Below are 11,020 nucleotides of genomic sequence, written 5' to 3' on the forward strand. Positions count from 1 at the left end.
CTCCAACCCTGAAGAAGGAGCCGAATGGGCTCCGAAACGTCGGGCTAATAAAATTCACTTATTTGGTTGGAGTCAGTCTGAAAGTCCTAATCAATTTCCCAACCAGACAGGCAATTCTGTCGAAATGTGTAGCTACCAGGAAACTAAAAAAATATATAGAAAGGGGGATGTGGTATGGAATTTAGCCAGAAACCATCGAAGGATGACTGTCCAAGTCAAGCGACATCTCCCGGTACAGGCCTGCCAAGATATACGGCTAGGGACACTCACTGGGCTCTACCGGTTAATGCTAGGAGGTCGTGTCAGTACTGTTATGTCGTACTGCCTCCAGGATTGGCCCGCGTTACAAACCAGATTAAAACCCCAGTGGGGATACGTATCGGGCGCTGGAACCAGGATCGACCAACCAAGTCATCACCCCTTCAATTACACATTCTCTCCGGGATCGGCCAACTTTTCCTCACGCCACCTCCGGCATCAGTCCAGTTTAGTGTTTCACCATCCTTGCAGGCTTAAAAAGAGACGTTACTTGAATTTACGAGATCGACTGGCTTCAGTCACCGACTGTATAGACGTGCACGATGGACAAACCCTAAGCGTTCGCTGTGCTAGCACCTTCCTCCTTCCCTTTCCTTTCTTTTTTTTTATCCCTTCACCCCATTTTTTTTCCCTGCGTAGGGTAGCAATCCGCACGCGCACCTGGCTGCCCTCCCCACCTCTCCTCTCTCTTTCTCGGGCGTCGCCTGATGTCCGAGGTCGCACAGAGGAGTAGGAGCGCTGGTTCTCAGTCAGGTCGTTTGCACGAACCCGATAGAAGCGAGTCGAGTCGGCTTGTCGAGTTGTGTGGAACCGGCCTGCCGAGTCAGTGTAAACGCTAGCCGGTCGTGTCGAACGAGCGACAAGTCGGGCTGTGTTAGCCCGACTGGAATGGGGTAGGTCGACCTTGTATAGCCCGACCCGTTCGCATCGCGCGTGTTGAGCATGGACGGGTCGGGCCGGCCCGCGCCCAGACCGGCTTCAAGACCACCGAAACATCGAGATTCATTCGCCGGTAGCGGGAGTGGCGTCGGAACGAGGCAAAAACATGCAAGCACCGTGCGGTGCGACCTCGCCGTAACAGGATCACCCGGGAAGCAGAACTGTAGCAGACGACTGCCGGAACCGGAAGCCCAGTTCGAAGGCGTCGATATCTCTCGGCAGCTCGACGTCTGCCTACCGCCGTCTGTCCAGACGCGCGTCAGAAGCGAGTTCGTTTAAATGCGGTGACGTCGGGCTCGGTCAGCCCGTTATCCGACTCGACCCGCTCGCGTAGGGTTCGTGTATATGTTAAAAAAAAAAAAAAAAAAAAACTTATACTCAGCTGTCGTGTGTGAATTTTGGTTAGCAACAATGGCGGCGTTGTTATTTTTATTTAATTTTTTTTCTTCAGTTTTCGTATCTGGTAAACGTCCACTTTTGCGATATTTTCACGACGCAATCACTCGTATTACAGGCGTAGAATTTTTCGAGGAGGTTGCTCTGTACTTGTACCATCTAAAGCTATAGGCTATCTCGCGTGGTCTGAAATTTCAGGTGCAGTTAGACTTTAACACGACGCGCACTGTGCTGCAACATTTCCCAGGGCTGCTCTTTAATGAACGCGAGACTTTGTAATGGCATGTGGCGACGTGCGGTTCTCTTGTTTCCTTACTTTCAACCTCGTATGGGGCATCAGACGACTGAAAGAAGCTACTTGTCAATGACGAGCTTTTCAGTGAAACTGTGCTCTCTCTCTCTCTCCCCATACCCCTTCACCGGGTGCAGCAGGGTAGCAAACCGGGCATGCGTCTGGTTTACCTCACTGCCTTTCCATCTCTTTTATCTCTCTCTCTCTTTCTCTCTCAGTTCACCAGCGTAAAGTTGTGAACCATATTGTGCCAAACTAAATAATGCAAATAAGCCCTTTTCACCAGACGGAACCCGCACAAACTTTGTGTTTCCGCTTGTTTAGAAACGATAAGATGTCCAGTACTGAATTCGATGTTATACAGTATTCGTTATTCGATGGGCACTATTAAGACACTCCTAATTAATATAACAACGAACGACATTGAGCTAAGCATACGCTGGACATTTTTCATAAGGAAGGTTATTAGTACCTTTATCATAGTTTAACTACGTAGATAGAGTGTCATTTTCATTAAAAAGCATATTCTCTTGCGCTGAAGGAACACTGTACGCGAAAGTGCTACATCATAAGTACCGTGGCGCTTTCACACGAAACCCAAGAAGAGAATCTTGACCTTTCTTTTTGACCTCCGCTAATAAACGTTATCTTTCTTTTGCTTTTTTTTTTCTGCAGAAGGAATTCGGAGAAAATTTGGAAAAGGTCACGCGCTTGTTTAGGCTGACCTCGCGTTTTCTTTCTTTAATTTATCGTCCCTTTAAGATATAACGAGCTGGAGAAGGTGCACAACGGCAAAGGGAACTGTTAAAAGCTTTACATGATTGAAAGTGAGACTCGAATTAAACTTGCGACGCTGCCGCGTGCATAATTCAGAGACGAATTACCGTGAAGTTCGCAGTTGAGTCTAATAACTCCGCGCTACTCCGCTCACACTTAGCATTATGAAGAAGGAACTAATTAAAAAAAATTAACGCATGAGTAATGACTCGGTATAAAGTAAAACATATTCAGTGGAACATAACAGCGCGGAGAGAGGACTCCCTGCAGTGTAGTCAAACGTTTACGACGACAGGCGAACCGGCATGCAACCAATCCGGATAAAGCGGATTGTTCTCTAAACAGAACACCCGAAACTTACTGACCGATACACATGTAAACTAAGTCTACCATAACGAACTCGAGGAGAATAAAATAAAACGATAAAGAAGCATGAACTGAAGCACATCTAGACAATCTCGCGACGCTTCAAGTCAAGTCACAGGCAGACTCCACTACCTGCTTGCTATACACGTAGTTTTGTTTTGGAAAACAAATTTTCTTCCTTTACAGTGGGGATAACAGATCCGTATACGACGAACGCATCGCAACAGTTCGTTTAGGCTAGTCATAAGAGAGTTTCGGTGTATCGAATTACCTGATATATCGAACTATTCCTTGTACATCAGTCTGTTCGTTATATAGACATATGTATCGGCAGGTTCAACTGTACCCTTGATGCAGCGCACCTGTGCAGTAAGTGTACGGCGCAGGAAACAGTAATTGCAGAGAACACACAGCCGTGCGAATGACACAGCGCACAGGAATACTTGGACCTCTATGGGGTCAGTCTACGCCAACTACGTCAGGAGGAGGAGGATAAAAAGGAAGGAAGCAAAGGTAGAGAGCTCAACCACACGCTCGTCCGGTTTGCTACCCCACATGGTGGAAAAAGGTTTACGGGAAGAAAAGAAAGGAGAGCGAGGGAAGAAGGTACTATCGCTGTGAGTACATGCGGATGTCCATAACTTCTACGTTATGAACTGCTACGTTTTCAAAGCGTGTATATATATATATATATATATATATATATATATAATGGTTACAATATGGGATATAACAAATATATTTTTGCGACGACTGCGACTTAATTCGCTATAACGAGGTCCGAAAGTATGGACCTCGTTATAGCATAAGAGACCAACTCCATATGCGCGGGAAAACGCTGTGGGTATCGAACAAAACTTCAGATTTCTTTTGAAAACTACGAGGTTTGATTAAACGCAACAATTCTCGCTTCAAATAAATCGGCGTTCGTTCATCTATATATAGACCGCCCCAAGCCCACTCTAGAGAAGTTTCAGCGCTCACCATAACGTAATTTTCTTGACGTTTGCCCCGTACGTTGCCCTATGCGGCGCACTCGGCGCGTAACAATGTTGTCGCTTCATCGCTTCGAAAATGGAGCCACTCGTCCCACCGACGAATGAGAAACGCGCTCACAAGTCACGTTTCCATTACGATCGACATTCAACAAAGCCCCTTGTTCGTTGTTACGCTTAGAACCTCTTGATGTGTACAACAATACCGTTCATAAACACGCTTTCTTTCAAGTATCAACATTTCATCAATGCACGTAGTGCTACGTTTATCGATTTCCCACTCTGTGCCATTTACCAGGCGAAATGGGGTATCGCCACACGCACTGTGTGCAGTGGTACACGCACTGTCCCTTAATCGCATTGTTCTTTCTTACATTTAGACTTTTCTTGTTAGCGTGGCTTAATGGCACGAATGAAAGCGCGCGGAGAAAGGATGCCAGCTTCTGGTCGTGGAATGTATTTTCTCGCATTTTCGAGTTCAGCGACGAAAATGTTCTTGCACTGCTTCTTTATTTTCGTTCTTCTTATTTTTCTGCAGATGTATCGCTATCGGAAGTGGATACGAGACTGTCTACAAGTCCTTTCTTTATTCTTAAGCCATAAACACTCTGACGAGGTTTTTTGTGGTGGATGCTTCGGGGTTCATTGTATTTACTTCATTTATTTATGTCATATTACTTGGGCAATAACAAGGTTTGCGCGCGAGGAATGGCTAAAAGGAATGCGTAATCGTCGTGACTGATTGAGACCTTCGCTTCGCTTGGGCAGCGGAAATAGCCGTTTCCATCTCAAAAAAGCAAAAAAAAAAAGCGACTAGGAAAGTTAAATTTAATACTGAAGTGTTACCTGACAAAGCTTAGATCCAACCTAGAGGCATGCTGTAGTAGGGCACTCCTGATTAATTCTGACCGCCTGAGGTTCCTTAGCGCGAACACAACACACCCGATGCACGAGCGTTTTTGTATTCAGCCCGCGTCGAACTGCAGCCGCTGCGGCAGCGATCGAACCCACCACCTGGCGTTCAGCGTCACCACGCCATATATGCGCTGAGTTTCCCGGGCGGGTAAAACAATTAGCTATCGTAAACAGTGCAAAACAATTCAAACACATAATATCACAAACGTTTTGTTAGTAGCACAATAGATCATGCACTGTATTGAGAGCGTCGCAAATATAAATGCAACGCCGCCAGAAAACAACAAAACAGCATTTAAGAAGGATAAGGTATAATTAAACAAATCACCATTCGCCAAACACTTCGCAATGCACAGAAAACAAGTTTTGTGTTGCACACGTAAAACCGCGAGTCGCTTTTACAATTCCTGGCTTGGTGAACGATGACAGGGTACGCGTCGCGCAAACGCATATAGTCTCTTGCACGACCATATATATATATATATATATATATATATATATATATATATATATATACCCACACGAGCTTTGTTCACTTCAGCAGAACTGAAAACATGTCTAGTATAGTCTACATTTCTCTCTCTCTTCTCCCTTCCGCTCTCTTTCTCTTTTTATCCCTCTACGCCTTCGCCCCGTGCAAGGTAGCCAACGGCAACTACCTCTGCTTAACCTCCCTGCCTTTCTATCCATGCTTTCTCTCTCTCTCTTGGCTAGTTCATAAATACTGATCTCAGTATTTATGAACTAGCCTGCAGACAGTGCAACGTAACAGCACTGACATGGCATCGTAGCTTTAACCAGTAGAGGCAGAAAAGCCGACGTTGTAGGCAACGAGTGGTACTAAAAAGCATCATCATCAGTGACGTCATCAGGGTCTTGCACGACGTCACTAGTAATAAAGAATTAAAGTTAGAGCAACTAAAGTAAGGTTACTTAAGCTGGAATAAAGTGAATTAAGGTGAATTAAGGTGGAATAAAGTGATTTAAGGTTGGTAGAACTTAGAGCAATTCAGGCTGATGTAAGTTGATGAAGGTTAGTACAAATTAGACCAAGGTGGGTTCATGTGGATTAAAGTGGACTAAGGTTGGCACAAATTAAGCAAGATGGATTAAGGTATAGCTGCGAAGGACACGTGACAATGTATGACGTAAAGCATTATTGACGTAAACTGTTAATTAGAAAAGTCATAACGCTTTCGCATTTAAATCACGTAAGGTGCAACGTAATCACGTTTCACTTGCCTTTTCTTACTGGCCGAAATTTCCGAGAAATCGTACTTTTCTAAACGAAGTGCAGGCAAGGCCGGGAACTTCACACGGTTCCTATATGTTGCCTTAACCACCATGGTTGCAGCTGCCGTAGAAACTAGAACCAAAGTTCCCTCTAGTGGTTAACGCAAGAAGTTGGGCTAGTTGGTGTCGATGCATTCGCTGTGACGTAGTTACAATCGCTAACAAGACTAACGGAAAAAGAAAGTTGGGAAGTTGGGACAGGACAGAGCGCTAGGTAATTCCTCTAGTAATTTTGTAAATCTAATAATCCCTCTAGGTAAGTTTTGTGCGACTGTCCTGAATATAACGTTCAGCGACAGTCCCTGGCATCCGTTCTGGCGCACCTTGACACTACACCATTGTCCCTCGAAACGATTTTCCCATGCCGCCGACAGAAGACAGCGCAGCAGAAGGCGACGAAGGGACTACTTCGGTTTTTGAAAGAGACGGAATTGGACAAGCGGCTGTGACAGTGATATCACGTACCACGCAAGAGTGATGGACTCTAACGGACGATGTGAGTGCTTTGCTATGTGCTCTCTCTCTCTTCCCCATCTTTCATCCCCCATCCCGCTCCCATGTGTAGGGTAGCAAACCGGTTAAGCTAAACTGGTTAACCTCCCTGCCTTTCCTTCTCCACCTTTTCCTTCCTTCCATGGCCGCTCTGGTTTACGGCGTTCCAGGTTCTGCGCCACTGCCGGCGCGCGGTAATAATCACCGTTTATTTTTTTATTTTTTTTTAAGTGGGGAAGCGTTTCTGTGCCTACCCAACAAGGAAACCAGTACGCCTATCCGTCCTTGCGTCTGTCCGTCACGTAAGACGATCGCTTTTAAGAGAGGGCACGCAGCAGCGAGCTAATTCGCCTTCGTGCTGCCTCTCGCTTCAACGCGAACTATAAGCTGTGAGAACACAGCGCAACCACCGTGGTTGCTTAGTATCCATGGTGTTGTGTGGTTGCTCAGTACCTATGGTGTGGGCGCCGTGGACACGGCGTTGGTTATTTTATTTTATTTTCTTTCTTTCTTCTTTTTTGTATCAGACAAAAGCGAGAGCTTTAGCGATACGCTGCGACCGCATTCGGCCTCAGAGCGGTCCCCTAACGCTCAGTAATGGCGCGAAAAACGCACCACCGGCTTTACGCGGGTCGGGTATATCGCGCTTCCAATCGCCGACAACACTGTACATTTCTTCCCTCGCCGCCTCTCTTGGCTCGATCGTCGGTTTTGGAAGAGCGCGCGCTACCGAGACCTCTGACATATGTCCTCCCTTCGCGGAAGGTTGGTTCCCAGAATTGGGAGGCCACGCCACCAATCACGTATATATAAATATATATGCGTTAAGCGCGTATGACGACAAACTGATAACTGTGCACTCCCGAAGTGACGGGTGCGTATGCTTGCCCTTCGACCACGCGCGAACGCGCGCGCACCGTGGCCGTTTACCATTCAAATAACGCGGCATCCGCGATCTCGACCACGGGAATAAAAAGAAAGCAAGCAGCCCAAACCGAAGAGACTCGGCAAAATCGCGCCGAATTCCGAGAATCGCGGCTTCCATTTCGAAGAAGTGCGTCAGCGCATGAGACGCGCGTGCGTGCGGCATAAGCAGGGGGCATCAAACGACAAGTGTTCTTGTCTCACCGATTCCAGGAATACAAAGGTTGCGCCGGCTGCTCTTAATTGTCATTATTTTTTTTTTTTTTGCTCTCGCAAGGATTTTCTTCTTCTTATACGACGAATTAAAACGGGCGCATACTTCGCTTCCACCCCCCCCCGCCACCCCCTCCGCCGCCTCCACATTGACGTACACGAGATTTCGGCGAAGGGGACGTATACACCCACACACAGGCCGCCTTTGGAGCGCGACAGCTCTGGCGGTATACGCTAACCCAAAGCGTCAGTACGCACTGTACCCGAGGACGATAGTAACGTGCCGTGGGCTCCAGAACATAAGCGCAAGAAGAATTCTCGGAAATGATTTCCTAAAACCTTTGCTGTGCGCCTCTCTCGAGTCAAACGTAATCGGGGAGCACGTGGAGATCCTGGCTGTCGTGTTCTTCCTTTGTTTCGTATTTTTTTTCTTTTCTTTGGCGTCAGCGTCGGAAGAAACGCGTCCGCAAAAAGGGCAGGTTGTATACACGTAGTGCTCAGCCATGAGATATATGGTTCGACTGCTGACTTGGCAAGAGTCTATCCGCCGGAGAAGGCCACGTTATTACGTTGTGTTCGAACGAATTGAGACCATATTTCCTCAGGCGGGTTCGAAGTCCCAAAGCAAATCACGGGATACAAGAACGCCTAACGAAGGGGGCGACGGTTCAATTTCGATCACCGGAGGTTTATTAAGGCAAACTGACGCTTGGCCTTGTTGGCGGGTCCTCTTGAATGCGGTTACAACGCAACTCGAAATACGCACGGAAGCTTGCATAAACAAAACACGGACAGCACTGACTTACAATTGATTTTATTATTTTCAGAAATAACACCTATAGTAGATATTCAAACTGTGAAATAAAAACACCAACACCAAAACGTACGGAAGCAAAGCTGCGGAGGAAAAGGAACTCACGCCGACCAAGGTGAAGAAATTAATAAAAAGTTTCTGACGTTTCGGGCTCCGAAAGCGGGCATATACAGTTTCTTCACGATTTCCTCAAACTCTCTGGACTTCAGGGGATGAATTCATCAAGCTTTACGGTCTAACGTTCTAATGAGGGACTGTATAGACACGTAACGCTGCATAACTCCAGCATTTGTTTGCAGTTTTGGAATCGGTGTTCGTGTTGTACATGGTGACAAATAAACTCATTTCAACATTCAAACTTCTGTTTGCCACTAACTTCGCAAGTGTGTGTACGCGTGTTAGTACACCGATCTGGTGCTAATTCGTCTGTTCGCTGCACTGAAAGAAGACAGAACGCTGGCATGCGGGCTTAGCGATATTACACGAGAAGTGAGAGAACTAAAGAAGGACTCGCGTATGCTTCTTCCCCGGCTGGCTCCAGTGGCAACGACGATGAGGATGTTCGTCACCTCCTCCTCGAATGCCCCAGACACGCGACGTAGAGACGGCAGTTAGAGCAAGCGCTACACTACATTGATCCTCACCGACATTTCTCACTCGTAACATTGCTCTTTTGTATTCTGTGTTTAAACTCACTTTTGACTGTCAGATTCTGTGCGTGTATTATTTTAACTACGCAATTCCTCATCTGTTCACTTGCTCATCGCAGTCTACATCGCGGCCTCTTGTGTAACTTTGCGACTTCGTTTACAAACTCATTGTAGTGCGACTTGCCTTTGCCTTTTATATGTACATGTTCGTGGATGCATAGGACTGTGTGTTGTGCATTTCTGACCCCGTGACGTCATTTACTATCACAAATATTTATATATATTGTTATTTCTGCTATGAGAAAAGGAGTAGCCGTCACCATTATGGAGTGACTACATCTATTTCTTTTATTTTCATTCCAACAAAAAGGAAAAAAAGGAAGAGAGATCGAATACTGATAAGGGGCTCGACATTGGGAACGTTGATATATGACAAGTCGATCGTCAGAAGAATAATGCCTCCCTACTTCGTGCATCCTAAAGATGCAAGCGCATCTCCCCTTTCACGTTTTCAGCACTCTTTCAAAGCGAAGCACTCGTTGCCTCTTCCTCCTATACTTTACAGGTACTGCTTCCTACTAGCTTGCTCAGTAGATAACAACTTTGGCTGCTGGGTAAGGGCTCACTCTTGGCCGATCCCCTGGGACGGGCATGTACCACTATGACCCGATAAGCATCGAAGCCTTCAATGTATTTTGACTCACCCCGTACTTCTCTGTCCCCCTTACACCTTTGATCCACATTCTTCCCTCAGCAAGCCTCATACACATCGCATTCGCCCTAGTGTTGCAAAGCTATCTGTAAACTTTAAAACTATCGACAGTGTGAAAGATACTATCGATAGTATTACGATCGATATATACTACCATCGATAGTATTGCGATAGTTCGCCTTTGACAGTGCGATACGCAGTTTTACAATTTCTGGCTAGTCATATTACCAGACAGCTCGCGATATAAGGGACCATCAGTGACACTCAGTTCATGCAAATGGGAACAGCGGAACGTCACCAAGCTTATGTTGCGGTGTTTACGTGCACTACGTCACGTTATCTTACGTTATCGGTAGCAAAATATAGGTAGTACTATCGACAATGCGCTAGAGAGTACTATTGTACTATATTAATATAGCAGTACTGTCATACTATATATCGATAGTAGTGTCGCACTGTCGATGTCAATAGTGTGCTATGGATAGTGCGCTATGTTGCACGATCGATAGCACTCGTACTTTTGATAATTCGATGATGACTAAACTATGGATGGTATCATTAGTACTAGTCACAGTTTTACATCGCTATTTCGTCCTCGTGACACGAACAGCTAACAGATACAGGCGACGAGGCTGTGGTCGCGTCATCAGCTACTGAGAACAGCAAGCTCGCAATCTCAAACAAGCCTCGAACCATTTACATAGAAGCCAACATTGCGTTGGGTCTGGATATTCTGTTTTCTTCTCTCTTTTATTTAAGCGAAGCTTTTTTTTTTGTGTGTGTGTGAACCTAACCGGACTTTCCTGACAGTGGGTGCTGCGTGGCTGTTCTCTAAAAGAATAGGCCAACCAATCGCAGCGGAAGACACGCGACGCTGGGTTCCTTGCACCACCATCAGATGGCACTCGCCTCCGCGCCTCCGCGGCAGCGGCGGCATTTCATTAGCCTATTTACAATGCCTGAATAAAGGCTTCCGTGTCGTTTTGGGCGGACATCAAATAAACACAAATTCATGCTTCGACTCTTTGTGCACTTACACAAAGCTGCGCTATATATCGATCCCATTAAAACTTCTTTCCGTTGTTCTTTCGGCACCCAACAAGCTGGCACAGTTATGCCCACGCATCTGCAACTCTAAAACAGAGGTTGTCAGGTAAAACATGACAAGCCATTCGTCAAGTGTTCCACAGGAGAGGTCCACGC

This window comes from Dermacentor andersoni, chromosome 9, assembly GCF_023375885.2.
Source record: "Dermacentor andersoni chromosome 9, qqDerAnde1_hic_scaffold, whole genome shotgun sequence".
In the NCBI taxonomy this organism is placed as follows: Eukaryota; Metazoa; Arthropoda; class Arachnida; order Ixodida; family Ixodidae; genus Dermacentor; species Dermacentor andersoni.